Raw genomic sequence first — 14,624 nt, forward strand, 5'->3', positions numbered from 1 at the left:
AAATCCATGGTCAAGGTCACAGAAATCAAGGAAGATGAAACAGGCGGGTCAGAGGTCAATGAATGTGAAGGGCATTTGAAACCCTAGTCTTCTCAGAACTAAGCTCATATATAGGCTGCTTAAAAATGACATTAATTGATTTCAGTGTAAAAGTGATAATTATTTGATTAAGTTATCATTTAAAACAGCTTGTTGCAAAAATAAGTTACCCGGTAAATACCTGGTACCTTGATCTTTTTCACATAAATTACCTAATTCTTTATAATCATAATATTTCTGTTTCAAGGCGCTGGAGGGGATATAGACAGCAGCTTAAGGGATGTGAAGCCCAATGCAGGGGAGACCGACAAACCTGCGCAGGATGGCAAGGCTATCCATTATGGTGCAGTAAGGAGAGGAAAGTACCTTCGAGAACCAAGTCAACACGCAGCAGTCAGAGGATGTTTAGTTCAGGACCTCGGGGCCCCTCCTTTCAGGATTCCAGAGTTCAGGTGGTCTATCTCCACCAGAAACTGCTATCAGATCTCCTTTTCTCCATAGAAACAGAGTTTGGAAGTTTGGAAGAGGTAACGGTGTATACAAGAATACATCCTAAATGGTTTTCCTTGTGTTTTTTAGCTCCACTGGCCAGAGGCCAGCGGATCTTATGTCATGGGCCTGTGTCCGTAGTGTGTTCGTAGGTGCGTTGACTTTTTCTTTAAACATCTTCTTCTCCTTAACTACAAGTCCAATTCTGATTAAACTTTTCACAAATGTTCCTGGGGTAAACCTCTTTCAAATTTGTTCAAATTATGCCCCTGGGGTCAAATTTGACCCCGCCCCGCCCCGGTATCAATAAATTGAACAAATGCTTATATAAAGCCTATTTTGTGCAAACTCAAAAATCTTTCTGTCCATAACTGTAGGGCCTAGGGCTACCAAATTCGGTTTGTAGTGACCTCTACAGTAGACTGCCAATACCGGACTCTCTGAATACCGGAACTCTCCCGATTCCGGACGGTCGGGCCAGTCCCGTATTTTCTCCTTCTTTTTCTTTGTTAAAAAATGTTGAATAAACCAACTCTCTGAAAACCGGAAACCGGACGGGTACTTCTGTAAATTTGGTCATTTTCAACGTAAAATGCATTGAATATACCGGACGGTCTAAATTCTCTAGATGCCTGAGGCGTGAAAATAACAATACCTAGTCAGCACAGCAAGTGCGGTGTCACACATTTTTCTCGCGCAATTATCGATAATCGGATTAAACATACCATAAAGGTGTCAAGTCGTTACCTCGCTATGGGAGTCCGATTAAGTAATGTAAAACAAACTGTGAATGTCTATAATAGACGTGCGGTAACACCAAAAAGTGATTGACTCGATCGTTTTATTAATTATTTATTATCGCCTATGATACACAATTTAATTAAAAAATTAATGCATGCCGTTGCGACGATCACTTTCTTGTGATCTTCTCGGGTATTTTAAAAGATCTTATAGCCATGTTTTTAACGCTGAAATGGTTGCTTGTTTGTTTGTCAGATAAACTGTTAGAAATATGACTGTTAAATATCCATTTATCTGTATGCAAATTCATTCATTGCCGTTTACTAATTTCGAACGCATCAAAAATGTCGCAGCCTCCAGCTAAACGCAGACGCATAGAGCTTACGTTAGAGGATAAGATAAAGCTAATCACGGAATATACAATCTTATTTGTGTCGTCACTAGCCTATATGACAAATGCCACGTACGTAGATGTACCACGCTCACTTTAGGATTAATATAAACAAGTCGGTATGGATTTTTTTTTTGCTTTTAATCTATTAAAAACACATTTTTTAAAGAATGCAATTAACATCATCAGTACCTGCGTACAGTTATCACATGGTACATGTAAAAGTATATGGTTTGTTTTATTTTTATGTGATTCTATACACAATGCATACCATGTATATTTCGGCAATATGCATACTCATGGTAAACCGAAACTCTCTGAAAACCGGACGATCAGGCCGGTCCCGAGACCGTCCGGTTTACAGAGAGTCTACTGTAGTAGTTTTCTACTAAGTTTGTTTAAATTATGCCCCTGGGTTCAAATTTGACCCTGCCCCATGGGTTACAAAAATGAACATACGCTTAAATAAGGCCTATTCTGTGCAAACTTTAAAAAATTTCCTTGTCCATAACCGTATGGCATAGGGCTACCAAATTTGGTATGTAGTGACATCTATTAGTCCTCTATCAAGTTTGTTCAAATTAAGCCCCTGGGATCAAATTGACTGTTCCCCAGGGGTCACAAAATTGAACATATGCTTATATTGAGCCTATTTTGTGCAAACTTTAAAAATCTTTTCGTCCATATCCATTGGGCCTATTTCTACCAAATTTGGTATGTATTAAAATCTTAAAGTTCTCTACCGAGTTTTTTCAAATTATGCCCCTGGGGTCAAATTTGACCCTGCCCCAGGGGTCACAAAAATGAACATATGCTTTAATAAGGCCAATTTTGTGCAAAATTTAAAAGTCTTCTTGTTTATAATTATAGAGCCTAGGGCTACTAAATTTGGTATTTTGTGATATCTAATAGTCCTCTACCAAATTTGTTCAAACTATTCCCCTGGGCTCAAATTTGTCCCTGCCCCGGGGAACACAAAACTGAACATATGCTTATATAAAGCCTCTTTTGTGCAAACTTTAAAAATCTTCCTGTCCATAACCATTGGGCCTAGGGCTACCAATTGATCAGATACCTTATTATGCCCCCCTTTGAAGAAGAGGGGGTACATTGCTTTGCTCATGTCGGTCGGTCAGTAGGTCGGTCAGTCCGTCCACCAGGTGGTTTTCGGAAGATAACTCAAGAACGCTTGGGGCTAGGATCATGAAACTTCATGGGTAGATTGATCATGACTCGCAGATGAACCCTATTGATATTGGTCACTATGTCAAAGATCAAGGTCTGGGTGACCCGAAATAGTAAAATGGTTTCCGGATGATGACTCAAGAACGCATACGCCTAGGATCATGAAACTTCATGGTTAGATTGCTCATGACTCGCAGATGACCCCTATTGATTTTCAGGTCACTAGGTCAAAGGTCAAGGTCACGGTGACCCTAAATAGTAAAATGATTTTCGGATGATAACTCAAGAACGCATATGCCTAGGATCATAAAACTTCATAGGTAGATTGATCATGACTTGCAGATGACCCCTATTGATTTTGAGGTCACAAGGTCAAGGTCACGGTGACCCGAAATAGTAAAATGATTTTCGGATGATAATAACTAATTTTGCCTAGGATCATGACACTTCATAGATACATTGATCGTGACTTGCAGATGACCCCTATTGATTTCCCGGTCACTAGGTCAAAGGTCAAGGTCACAGTGACAAAAGTTGCATTCACACAATGGCTGCCAGTACAACGGACAGCCCATATGGGGGGCATGCATGTTTTACAAACAGCCCTTGTTAATATATGGCAATCCTAGTATTTTTCAAAAACAAAAATGACAGGTAACCAACGTCAGATGGAAAAAATAAAGGAATATTAGGTCATGATTTCTCGTTAGACCTCGCACCATATGCAAGTAGTGTTGCCATGATCGCAACACCTTGATGAATTATAATTCAATTTTTTGTGTCATAAACATTTACTTCGTTTAACAAACAACCTCTACAAAGTTATCATTCCTACTGCCTGTTGGCACCTCATGAACCTGAAAAACAATATGTTTCCTCAGGCAAATATCTTCTTTGTACAATAAACAATTTCTTCACCATGTTAACAATCCAGCTACACTCACTAATGCCTCAATAATGAAGTTAAGTTCAGGTGATCTACATAATAAGGTATTTTGTTATGAACTATATAAGTAACAGAAACTTTGAAACCTATAAACACTTTTTGGAAATTTAGAAAAAGATTCATGACTGAATGAAGGAACTTTCATTACCGGAAATCATGTAGAACATGCGTAAATTTGATCTTCAGCATCTAAAAAAATGTGAAATAGAAATAACGACAATATCATTTGGAGAGATAAATGTTCCTGGGGTATAAGCAATAGACCTGTGCAACAATTCCCGGGCTTTTTAGTCTGTTTAGTTAACACCGTAGTAACATTTTCCATATATTAAAATGCTCACCCTTTCAACTTTAAGCGCCCAGTGGGACAAGGGATAGAAAGAGGAAGTCACATGCTTGAGTACATTTCAACCCAGGCGCATTGCACGCTTTTTTCGCATAAAAAAATAGTGGAGCGATACAGGAGCATCATGGCCCTCTTGGTGAGCTTTTGTGATCGCCTTTAGTGCGGCGTCAGTTGTGTGTTGTGCTGCGTCAACATTTGCTTTGTTAAATCTCTAGAAGCCACATTTATTGTCCAATCTTTGAAATTTGGTCAGAAGATTGGTCTCAATGATATCTTGGATGAGTTTGAAAATGTTTACATTTGCTTGAAAAACATGGCTGCCAAGGGGCGGGGCATTTTTCCTTATATGGCTATATATGGCTATAGTAAATCTTGTGAACACTCTCGAGACCACATCATCGCCCAATCTTCATGAAACTTGGTTAGAAGATTTATCCCAATAATATCTTGGAATAGTTTGAAAATGATGCTAGTTGGTTGAAAAACATGGCCGCCAGGGGGCGGGGCATTTTTCCTTGTATGGTTATAGTAAAACCTTGTTAACACTCTAGAGGCCCCATTTATATTCCGATCTTCATGAAACTTGCTCAGAAGATTTGTCACACTGATATCTTAGATGAGTTCTAAAATGGTAACCTTTGCTTGAAAAACATGGCTGTTAAGGGGCGGGGAATTTTTCCTTATATGGCTATATTTGGCTATAGTAAAATCTTGTTAACACTCTTGAGGCCACATTTATTATCCAATCTTCATAACACTTTGTCAGAATATTCATCCCAATGATATCTTGGACAAGTTTGGAAATGATGCCGGTTGCTTGAAAAACATGGCTACTAGGGGGCGGGGCATTTTTCCTTATATGGCTATAGTAAAACCTTGTTAACACTCTAGAGGCCACATTTATTTTCCGATCTTAATGAAAGTTGGTCAGAAGATTTGTCCCAATGATATCTTGGATGAGTTTGAAATTGGTAGCTTTTGCTTGAAAAACATGGCTGCCAAGGGGCGGGGCATTTTTAACCAGGTTTTCCGAAGGTTGCTAAGCAGTGCCCTCGAAGTGTTGGATGGAGCCTTTTCAGTCATGCCTATGGATGAAAGGTTTGTAATGTTTAAAAAAAAAAAAGGCTCAGAAACTTTGTGAAAGGTTATCGTTAAAATACCTTGCCTTTGTTGTTTGAGAGAGATCCTTTATTATAGATAAAAGTGTGTCAATGTATAAATTGCGATAATTGAGGAGGATTAAGTAAGGATATGAACATAATTAATATATGAAGTGGCCAAATATACAGGAAAAGGGGCTGGTTACTTATACTTCAGTTCATTTCTCCAGTGTATATGGAGATTGAAATGTTGATTATAATCATGTTGCCTGTCATATCTGCCCAAGATTTTAATAGTAAATACTTTACTTTCAATCTCAATCCATGATTTTTCAGGGCATAAAGAGGACAGAGTCTGCATTAAATTGTTCTCACAAGCATTTTATCTTCGTTTTGTGAAAATTTGGCTCTATTCATGTGCACACAGGCTAATCCATGACCACACTTTCTGCCTAATCTAGAGATTTGTTTTCAAGAAACTTCCTATCTAGTAAACATTCTATTAAAGTGGAACATGTGATCCCTGAATAGCCTGCATGGACTGCACAAACTGATCAGATACAACCTTTTAAGCACATGCATTAAGCCCAATTATCCCAGAATGTGGCTCCACTAAATGCTTGTCTCAAACCAGTCTGTCATATCATCCTAACATTTCAACATAAAAGTAAACAGTTTCACGCCAAATCCATGATTGATAATTAGATTCGAAGGACACTTTTTGCATGAAAATGTTTTTAGAAGAACTATATGCTTTGTGCCTATTGCAGCACCCCCTAAGAGAGACCCTACTGACCTCCTGACCCTGCCCACCCCGGCCCCTGTACAGCAGCACACACGGGCCCTGCTGGCCTCACTATTCACAAACAGGACTGTCTACTTTGCACAAAAGGTCAGTTTTAGTTATGTGTGCATGGCTTTTTATGCCCCCCTTCGAAGAAGCGGGGGTATATTGCTTTGCTCATGTCGGTAATTCGGTCGGTCTGTCGGTCGGTCCGTCCACCAGGTGGTTGTCAGACGATAACTCAAGAAGGACTGGGCATGAAACTTCATAGGTACATTGATCTTGACTTGCAGATGACCCCTATTGATTTTGAGGTCACTAGGTCAAAGGTCAAGGTCATGGTGACCCGAAATAGTAAAATGGTTTTTGAATGATAACTCAAGAACGCATACGCCTAGGATCATGACACTTCATGGGTAGATTGATCATGACTTGCAGATGACCCCTATTGATTTTGAGGTCACTAGGTCAAAGGTAAGGTCACGGTGACCTGAAATAGTAAAATGGTTTCCGGATGATAACTCAAGAATGCATACGCCTAGGATCATGAAACTTCATGGGTAGATTGATCATAACTCGCAGATGACCCCTATTGATTTTAAGGTCACTAGGTCAAAGGTCAAGGTCACGGTGACCAGAAATAGTAAAATGGTTTTTGGATGATAACTCAAGAACGCATACGCCTAGGATCATAAAACTTCATAGGTACATTGATCATGACTGGCAGATGACCCCTATTGATTTTGAGGTCACTAGGTCAAAGGTAAGGTCACGGTGACCTGAAATAGTAAAATGGTTTCCGGATGATAACTCAAGAATGCATACGCCTAGGATCATGAAACTTCATGGGTAGATTGATCATAACTCGCAGATGACCCCTATTGATTTAAAGGTCACTAGGTCAAAGGTCAAGGTCACGGTGACCAGAAATAGTAAAATGGTTTTTGGATGATAACTCAAGAACGCATACGCCTAAGATCATAAAACTTCATAGGTACATTGATCATGACTGGCAGATGACCCCTATTGATTTTCAGGTCACTAGGTCAAAGGTCAAGGTCACAGTGACCCGAAATAGTAAAATGGTTTCCTGATGATAACTCAGGAAAGCTAATGGCTAGGATCATGAAACTTCATAGGTACATTGATCATGACTCGCAGATGACCCCTATTGATTTTCAGGTCACTAGGTCAAAGGTCAAGGTCACAGTGACAAAAAACATATTTACAAAATGGCTGTCACTGCAACTTAGAGCCCATATGGGGGGCATGCATGTTTTACAAACAGCCCTTGCTGAAAAAATGCATGCAGGGAGGACTTTTGACACTGAAATGGCTTTTTTGCCTTCCACGCTTCAATACACTGCTTCAGTCGGCCATTTAGATTTCTTCTGTAAAACGGTCACTCACACTTCGGCTTTATATATGCTATGTTCTCGTACATTCGTGCCCCTTAACTATGTATTTCGCGTATGCGCATACAATGACAAGTATTTTTTAGCATTTTATAAGATTTATACCCTCAATAAAATACTATTTCAGTATTAAACCATCTGAAAATCGTCTTTGTTTACATATTTACTATTTTTTTCAACTTGTGAAGGTGAAGGCCAATGATCTGCATCATCCAGAAGATTATTCTCATTGGATTCGTGCTCCGCGCTTGACCGCGTTCTAAATGGGGCTCCCAGTAGGGAAGTTATTTTTTACGTAACGGATTGCAATGCGGATTGCAATGTCCTTTTTCTAAGACACAATTGAATGTGTATTTAATGATGGAAGCGATTTATTTTCAAATATAAAATTCCAAATAAGAGCAGGGATGTATTTTTAACCATGGTTACTTTCAACAAAACAATGCAAATGTGTTAATTGAAATATAATTGTCTCGCGCGTCTTGCATATTGAGTTACAATACCCTGTCGGGTACCTGTCAGTGCTCCGAATTAAATAGAGTATGGCCTTCCTTAGAAATGCTTCTGCCACTAAATTTCTATTTCTAAACTTTTTTGTTTTAAGTGCTGGCGATTTATAATGCAATAAAACTCTGCAATGGTATTTTTTACCACAATTTAAGCAATATATATGTAGGTGTGGAACATTTCTTGTTTAAAACTCATTTTCTCGGCAAAATAGTCAGCAGTTGTAAACGCTCGATCTACTTGAATAGATTCCTGACACGCGAAGTATTTGGCGAGAGCGAAAATGATGTATTAAATTGAGCACGAATCCAATGAGAAGACATGAAAGTATGAGAACGAGGCATAGGTCATAATGAATTTTAGGTCGCCTTTAAAGTCATATCAAAAACTATATTTAACATTTACTTTTAATGGCATTTTGAATAGGTATACAGTATATTACTTGTGTAAAATAATTACAATAAGTGTAATTAAAAAGGTACAATAAACAGTAATGACTCGCCTGCAAATCTAGGAGGACAGAATCGAGACCGTTTGGCCTTTCGACTGTTCTTAGGTGTGGCTCTTCCACACAGCAAACACTTGAGTGACGTTGATTTAAAGTTGCAGTTTTAATTGAGCGCCTAGAGGAGCCAGAACCGGGATGAAATGTTAACCATACATAATTTGCTACTGGAAGTTTTACGCACGTTCAAAATTTTCGATTTCGTGTTTTATTTTTTCAATGCGTAACTTTACGCAAAGATTTCAAATCTAAATCGTTATTTAAGAATTTTAATTTGTTTTTACGCCTTTACGCATTTTATCTGGAGCACTGTGCCTACCCCCATTCATTATAGCGCAATTAATTTCAGTGTATACATTTGTATATCATTTCTATTTTAATGCCCCCTTTCGAAGAAAACGGGGCATATAGTGATCGGACTGTCCGTCCGTCTGTCAATCTGTCTGTCTGTCTTTCTGTCTGTCTGTCTTTCCGTCACACTTCGTGTTTAGGTTTCGAAAAATGCTTTCCATACGCACAAAAATTTTAATCCCTGTGACCTTGACCTTGAACTTAGGATCCGCATTAAGGTTTCAAAATCTGCGTTTAGGTTTCGAAAAATGCTCATAACTTCTATGTCCCTTGAGATATAACCTTCATATTTGGTATGCATGTGTATATGGACAAGGCCTTTCCATACGCACACATTTTTTTTACCCCTGTGACCTTTGCCTTGAACTTAGGGTCTGCGTTTAGGTTTCGAAATTTGTGTTTAGGTTTCGAAAAATGCTCATAACTTCTATTTCCCTTGAGATAAAGCCTTCATATTTGGTATGCATGTGTATACGGACAAGGCCTTTTCATACGCACAAAAGTTTTCACCCCTGTGACCTTGACCTTGAACTTAGGGTCCGCGTTTAGGTTTCGAAATTTGCGTTTAGGTTTCGAAAAATGCTCATAACTTCTATGTCCCTTGACATATAACCTTCATATTTGGTATGCATGTGTATATAGACAAGGCCTTTCCATACGCACACAAATTTTTACTCCTGTGTCCTTGACCTTGAACTTTGGGTTTGCGTTTAGGTTTTGAAATCTGCGTTTTGGTTTTGAAAATTGCTCATAACTTCTATGTCCCTTGAGATATAACCTTCATATTTGGTATGCATGTGTACATGGACAAGGCCTTTCCATGCGCAATTTTTTTTGGACCCCTGTGACCTTGACCTTGAACTTAGGGTCGGCGTTTTGGTTTCGAAATCTGCATTTAGGTTTCGAAAAATGCTATAACTTCTATCAAGCGTTTATAGGGGGCATATGTCATCCTATGGTGACAGTTCTTGTTTTATTTTCTAGTTGCTTATTTAAAGCTACAGTTATAAACCCTGACATATGAAAAAATGTAGCTAAATTTTGCTTAATACTGATATAATAATACATTAATTTTACAATCTTAACATCACCTAAAGTCAAAAGGCAACATATAAATACAGCCGCAGTTCACCACAAAATGTCAAAGTTTTCCAAATATTACCTAGCATTAAGATGGATAAGTTATAATTTTACTTACATTTAGCACAATAATATACAACATATATTTAAATAAAAACCATCCAGATTAATGACAACAAGATGTAACATTATTAAGCATCAGTATTAAGTCATTGTGTCATTTTGACTGGAGGTGTGTCATTTGGAAGCCATATTTTCTCATTCCGTCACTTTTTGTCACTGAAAAACTGACCGAATTTAGGGACCACTTCAGATGAAATATTTTTTGCATGTGTGACTCTTGGTAGTCCTTCATTGTTTTAAGCAATGAAAGCATCCTTAAGAAAATATGGCTTTCAAATGACACAAGGCCGTGTCAAGATCCCGCAATGTTGGTCGCTTTAGAATTCCATCATGCAACATCACGTCTAACAATCTAATGTTCTTTGCCTTTTCATGTCTGAAACAAACTGAATTATGGATTGCAGTCACAGTAAAGCTGTGGGCCATCATGGGCAATGTATGTTGCCTGGAAAACATGTTTCACTAGATCCTCCGGTTTGTGTGTCAGACTGTCAAGTTTTAAATGAGACACTATCAACACTTCCACCATTTTACACGCATGTTGCTATGAACATTGACAGAGATGCCAGTCACTTTTCTGAGCTTTGGAAGAAATTGGATTCACATATTTCGAGAAATTAAAACCCGTCTTCAAATGTAAGGCAGAAATCTGTTATATTTGGAATAGATTTTAATAGTTATAATAACAATGACAAATATATTTTGTATGCTCCCCGAAATGAATTTCGGCGGAGCATATAGTTGCCAGTTTGTCCTTCCTTACTTCTTACTTACTTACTTCCTTACTTCCGTCACACTTTTGCTACTGTTACTTATAGCGCCTTCAATACTTTACCAATCGCTTTCATATTTGGCATGTAGGTACCTTGCATGAACCTCTACCTTTTGATGAGGTTTGAGGTCACTGGGTTCAAGGTCAAGGTCACCGAGGCTAATAATAGACTTCTTTTCGTCACACTTTTGCTACCGTTTCTCATAGCGCCTTCAATACTTTACCAATCGCTTTCATATTTAGCATGTTGGTACCTTGCATGGACCTCTACCTTTTAATGAGGTTTGAGGTCACTGGGGTCAAGGTCACCGAGGCTAATAATAGACTTCCTTCCGTCACACTTTTGCTACTGTTTCTCATAGCGCCTTCAATACTTTACCAATCGCTTTCATATTTGGCATGTAGGTACCTTGCATGGACCTCTACCTTTTGATGAGGTTTGAGGTCACTGGGTCAAGGTCACCAAGGCTAATAATAGATTTTTTAGGTGTTTATTAACACATACATTGACAAAGTGCATCATCGAGGAGCATCCATCAGTTTCACTGATATTTTTGTTTAATAACGTGCCTGGCAGCCTACCATGAGTTTCAAATAAAAATCCTTTAAAAATTGTAATTTTGCCAAACTCTGAAAACAGTCCCTTTTATAAAACAATTATAATTAGTACCGGTATGTTTCATGTTCATCTGGAAAAGGAATTAAGAAGACAGATGATGAGAAAAAAATACTAAAATTTGGCACCCATATAGTCAATTACATTGTATTTAAAGTTAGTTTTAACACTTATTCCATTTCTTTCTCATAAGCATCAATGGCAGCCTTGTTAGACACCTCAGTTTAGATTTTCAGAATTGCCTACCCAGCAAGAGCCTCCATCTTCTTTAGATTTTTATTTGAAATAGGCTTCATTCTTAGAGTGGTGCGAAGTTATTTACCTGAAAAGAACATGCAAAAAAAAATAAGGCCATAGTTACGCTCGATTGGTCATTGTCTGCTCAGGTACCCCGGGTACTTTTAAATAAACTTACATTTACCCCGGGTACGGTAAATATACTTAAACATACCCGGTCAATATTAGACTGTACCTGAGTTGTATTCCCGCCCAAAATCCGATGCCCTAAAACGCGCTATTGATTACAGTAAAACTATATTGTTTATCTTAAAAAAACTTCTCTTTAAAAAAACTTATCAAAATGGTTTTTTGAGTATGGGTTTCGATAATATAGAGCAATACAATTCCCTGGTGCGTTTAAGTATATTTACTGTACCCAGGGTACATGTTAGTATACTTAAAAGTACCCGTGGAACATGTAAGTAGTACTCGAGACGACAATGACCAAGCGAGTCATAGTTACTTCATAATCATAATGACTAGGTTATTTCATAGAATCCATTTGTATCATCATCACATTATTAAACAACATGAATTATCAATCTATTGGATTAAACAACACAAATGTGAAACTAAATTTGAAAACTGAATATGATGGACACTGGAATGTTTCCTTATATATTACACAATAAACATATATCCACTGGGAATGACACTTGGAATAGGAATGGGTCTTAAAATGTGTAAGAAGTCCAAAGATCAATGCCAATTGTAAAATGATTAAACATGATTTGAATGGCCGGTTGAAAAATGAAGACATGCATACCTGTTACAAGCTTGGTATTTACGTCAAAGCATGGCATTCCCCTGGTCTTGAGATGGTACTGCTTTCTATAAGCAACACGGTTGACTTCTCTTCAGTCAGGATTTTCTCGAACAACATACAAATAACCATTGAGGCCATTTTGTAGTTTGCCAACAATGTTATTTATTGTCAAAAAAATGAGTCCCAGATTACAAAACTGACAATACTGTACATTTTTTCAGCTAAACCTCCACTCAATCAATCGTCTCCCCTCCCTCCACCCACTTCTGCTAACGCCTTTCACGCCACTTTGCAAATGCGAACCGCTTTTACATGCGTCATTTTCACACTGATCTCCATCGCAGAGCTTGGTAAATGAATAATTGTGATTGTACACAACGTTGTCGGTCAGTGTCTGCTTCTTTTTCAATTTTGCAAATCGCCCGCTTTTATTCCAGGCTTTCATTTTGTCACGGAATATTATTTTGATAGTCATTGAATCTTAAAGAGATAAGCATATTTAACTCTTAAATAAAAAATACAAAATTATTTTGTGTATTTAGTATAATTTCTGGACTTTGCCGCAGATAACCGCTTATAGCCGAAACGTTTTCCGAATATGGCGATATCGACCCACTATTCCTGATCTCTTTAGGCACCTACTGCCTTAAGTAGTTTGTTTGGGGAAGATTTTAGTATTGGTTAAATTTACTAGGATTTACATAAAAAAGAGCTAGCAATTGTGTAATGGCCTACTCTTAGGCCAAGTTTGAATCTGGGTCAAGTGTGTCCAAAAACTAGGTCATCGGGTCAAATCTTAGAAAAACCTGTTGCCACTTCAGAAGCCACAACTATGATTCAGTCTTGAAACAGGTCTTGTTTTTATGTTGCAGTCATTTGTTTAAATCAAATAATTATGTGTCCTTTTTCGCTTGATTCCAGTCCTAAAAGTTGTTGACCTAGAGAAACCAGAGCCAACACCAGCCATTGTGGGACACCTGGAGAGCAGTGAGCGATGTCACTTCGTATCCCAGATGATGCCAGCCTTCTGGAGATTGCTGGCTGCGAGGCATGCCAATCCCATGCTGGCTCCTGTATGCCTGCCCGGTATGTCGTTCTATCAAAAAATCATAAATGGTCTAGGACTAGCCCACATGGAACTCAGTAAACACATTGTTATTCCTCGCCATAGGCGGAGGGATATTGTTTTGGCGTTGTCCATCCATCCGCCTTTCCGTCCGTCCGGCACTTTTGTGTCTGGAGCCAAATCTTGAAAGTGCATTGTACACCATCAGTTAATAACACTTTTGTATCTTGAAAGAATGCTTTTTTGTGTGTCCGGAGCCATATCTTGGAAGTGTTTTGGCGGATTTCATTGAAACTTAGTATGAATATATATATGGATAAGAGGATAATGCACGCCAAATGGCATTGTACTCTGTCTGTTAATAACGGAGTTATGGCCCTTTGTATCTTGAGAAAATGCTTTTTGAGTGTCAATATAATACTTTTGTGTCCAGAAGCATATTGGCAGGGGATATTAATTCAACGAATTTGCTTGTTTATTATATCAAGTCATTCTCAAGCCTTTAGGACTGACCCATGTATAAGTCATTCTGTATGCAATAAGACACATCTTAACACCAAATCATTTTCAATCGTTTGCTTACCAATATGAGGCTTTACATTATGTGCCTCTATAAGTCAGTTTGTCTGTAGTTAGAAACATTTCTCAATCCCTCAGGACTGGCCCATGTGGTAGCAACAGTGTGCGCAATCATGGAGATCATTCACACCTTCACGGTCAGCGACCTTGACCATGTTATCTTCGCCAGCAAGCTGTACGCCCGTCTTTTCCTCGACAGAGACTCGTTTGTGAGCTTCGCATGCAAGCAGGCTTTGATACGTGCTCTGAGGCCGAGGGCAAGAGGAGGAAGAGGGTGTTAATCCCGTCACCCCCACAGTGCCATTCTCCAGGTAGGGGCAGCTTGCTTAGAAAATTTAGTTTAAACCTATATAATGTTAGCTTGATGGCATTGAAAGCCTATGGGTTATTGAAACGCTGTGGAATCTGTTTTCTGGGTAGAACAAGTACTTGGTGTTTTTTAGGGAGTACTAAAGAACGCTCCCACAGTTGGGATAGAACCATTGACTCTGTGATGGCTAGGCAGACGCCATATCTACTAAGCAACTGTGGCTTTAAATTAATG

The 14,624-nt window shown here is 38.5% G+C and overlaps 1 protein-coding gene and 1 long non-coding RNA gene across 3 annotated transcripts in view; both read left to right on the top strand.

Moving 5' to 3' along the window:
• The window catches only part of LOC127865074 (E3 ubiquitin-protein ligase UBR4-like), a 171,075-nt gene that overhangs the window by 21,243 nt on the left and 135,208 nt on the right, over nucleotides 1-14,624 (top strand). The window contains exon 1 of one of the 2 annotated variants that reach the window (XR_008042473.1): nucleotides 13,373-13,521. The gene's annotated coding sequence lies outside the window, so the exon portion shown is untranslated. Of the gene's footprint in view, nucleotides 13,522-14,364; nucleotides 14,392-14,624 lie in introns of those variants that run through there. The other variant, XR_008042472.1, reaches the window with a different exon arrangement.
• On the top strand, nucleotides 6,145-7,090 carry LOC127865131 (uncharacterized). Its single transcript, XR_008042505.1, has 2 exons — nucleotides 6,145-6,726; nucleotides 7,016-7,090. It is a non-coding gene; the product is annotated as an uncharacterized LOC127865131 (long non-coding RNA).

This window comes from Dreissena polymorpha, chromosome 1 (genome assembly GCF_020536995.1).
Source record: "Dreissena polymorpha isolate Duluth1 chromosome 1, UMN_Dpol_1.0, whole genome shotgun sequence".
In the NCBI taxonomy this organism is placed as follows: Eukaryota; Metazoa; Mollusca; class Bivalvia; order Myida; family Dreissenidae; genus Dreissena; species Dreissena polymorpha.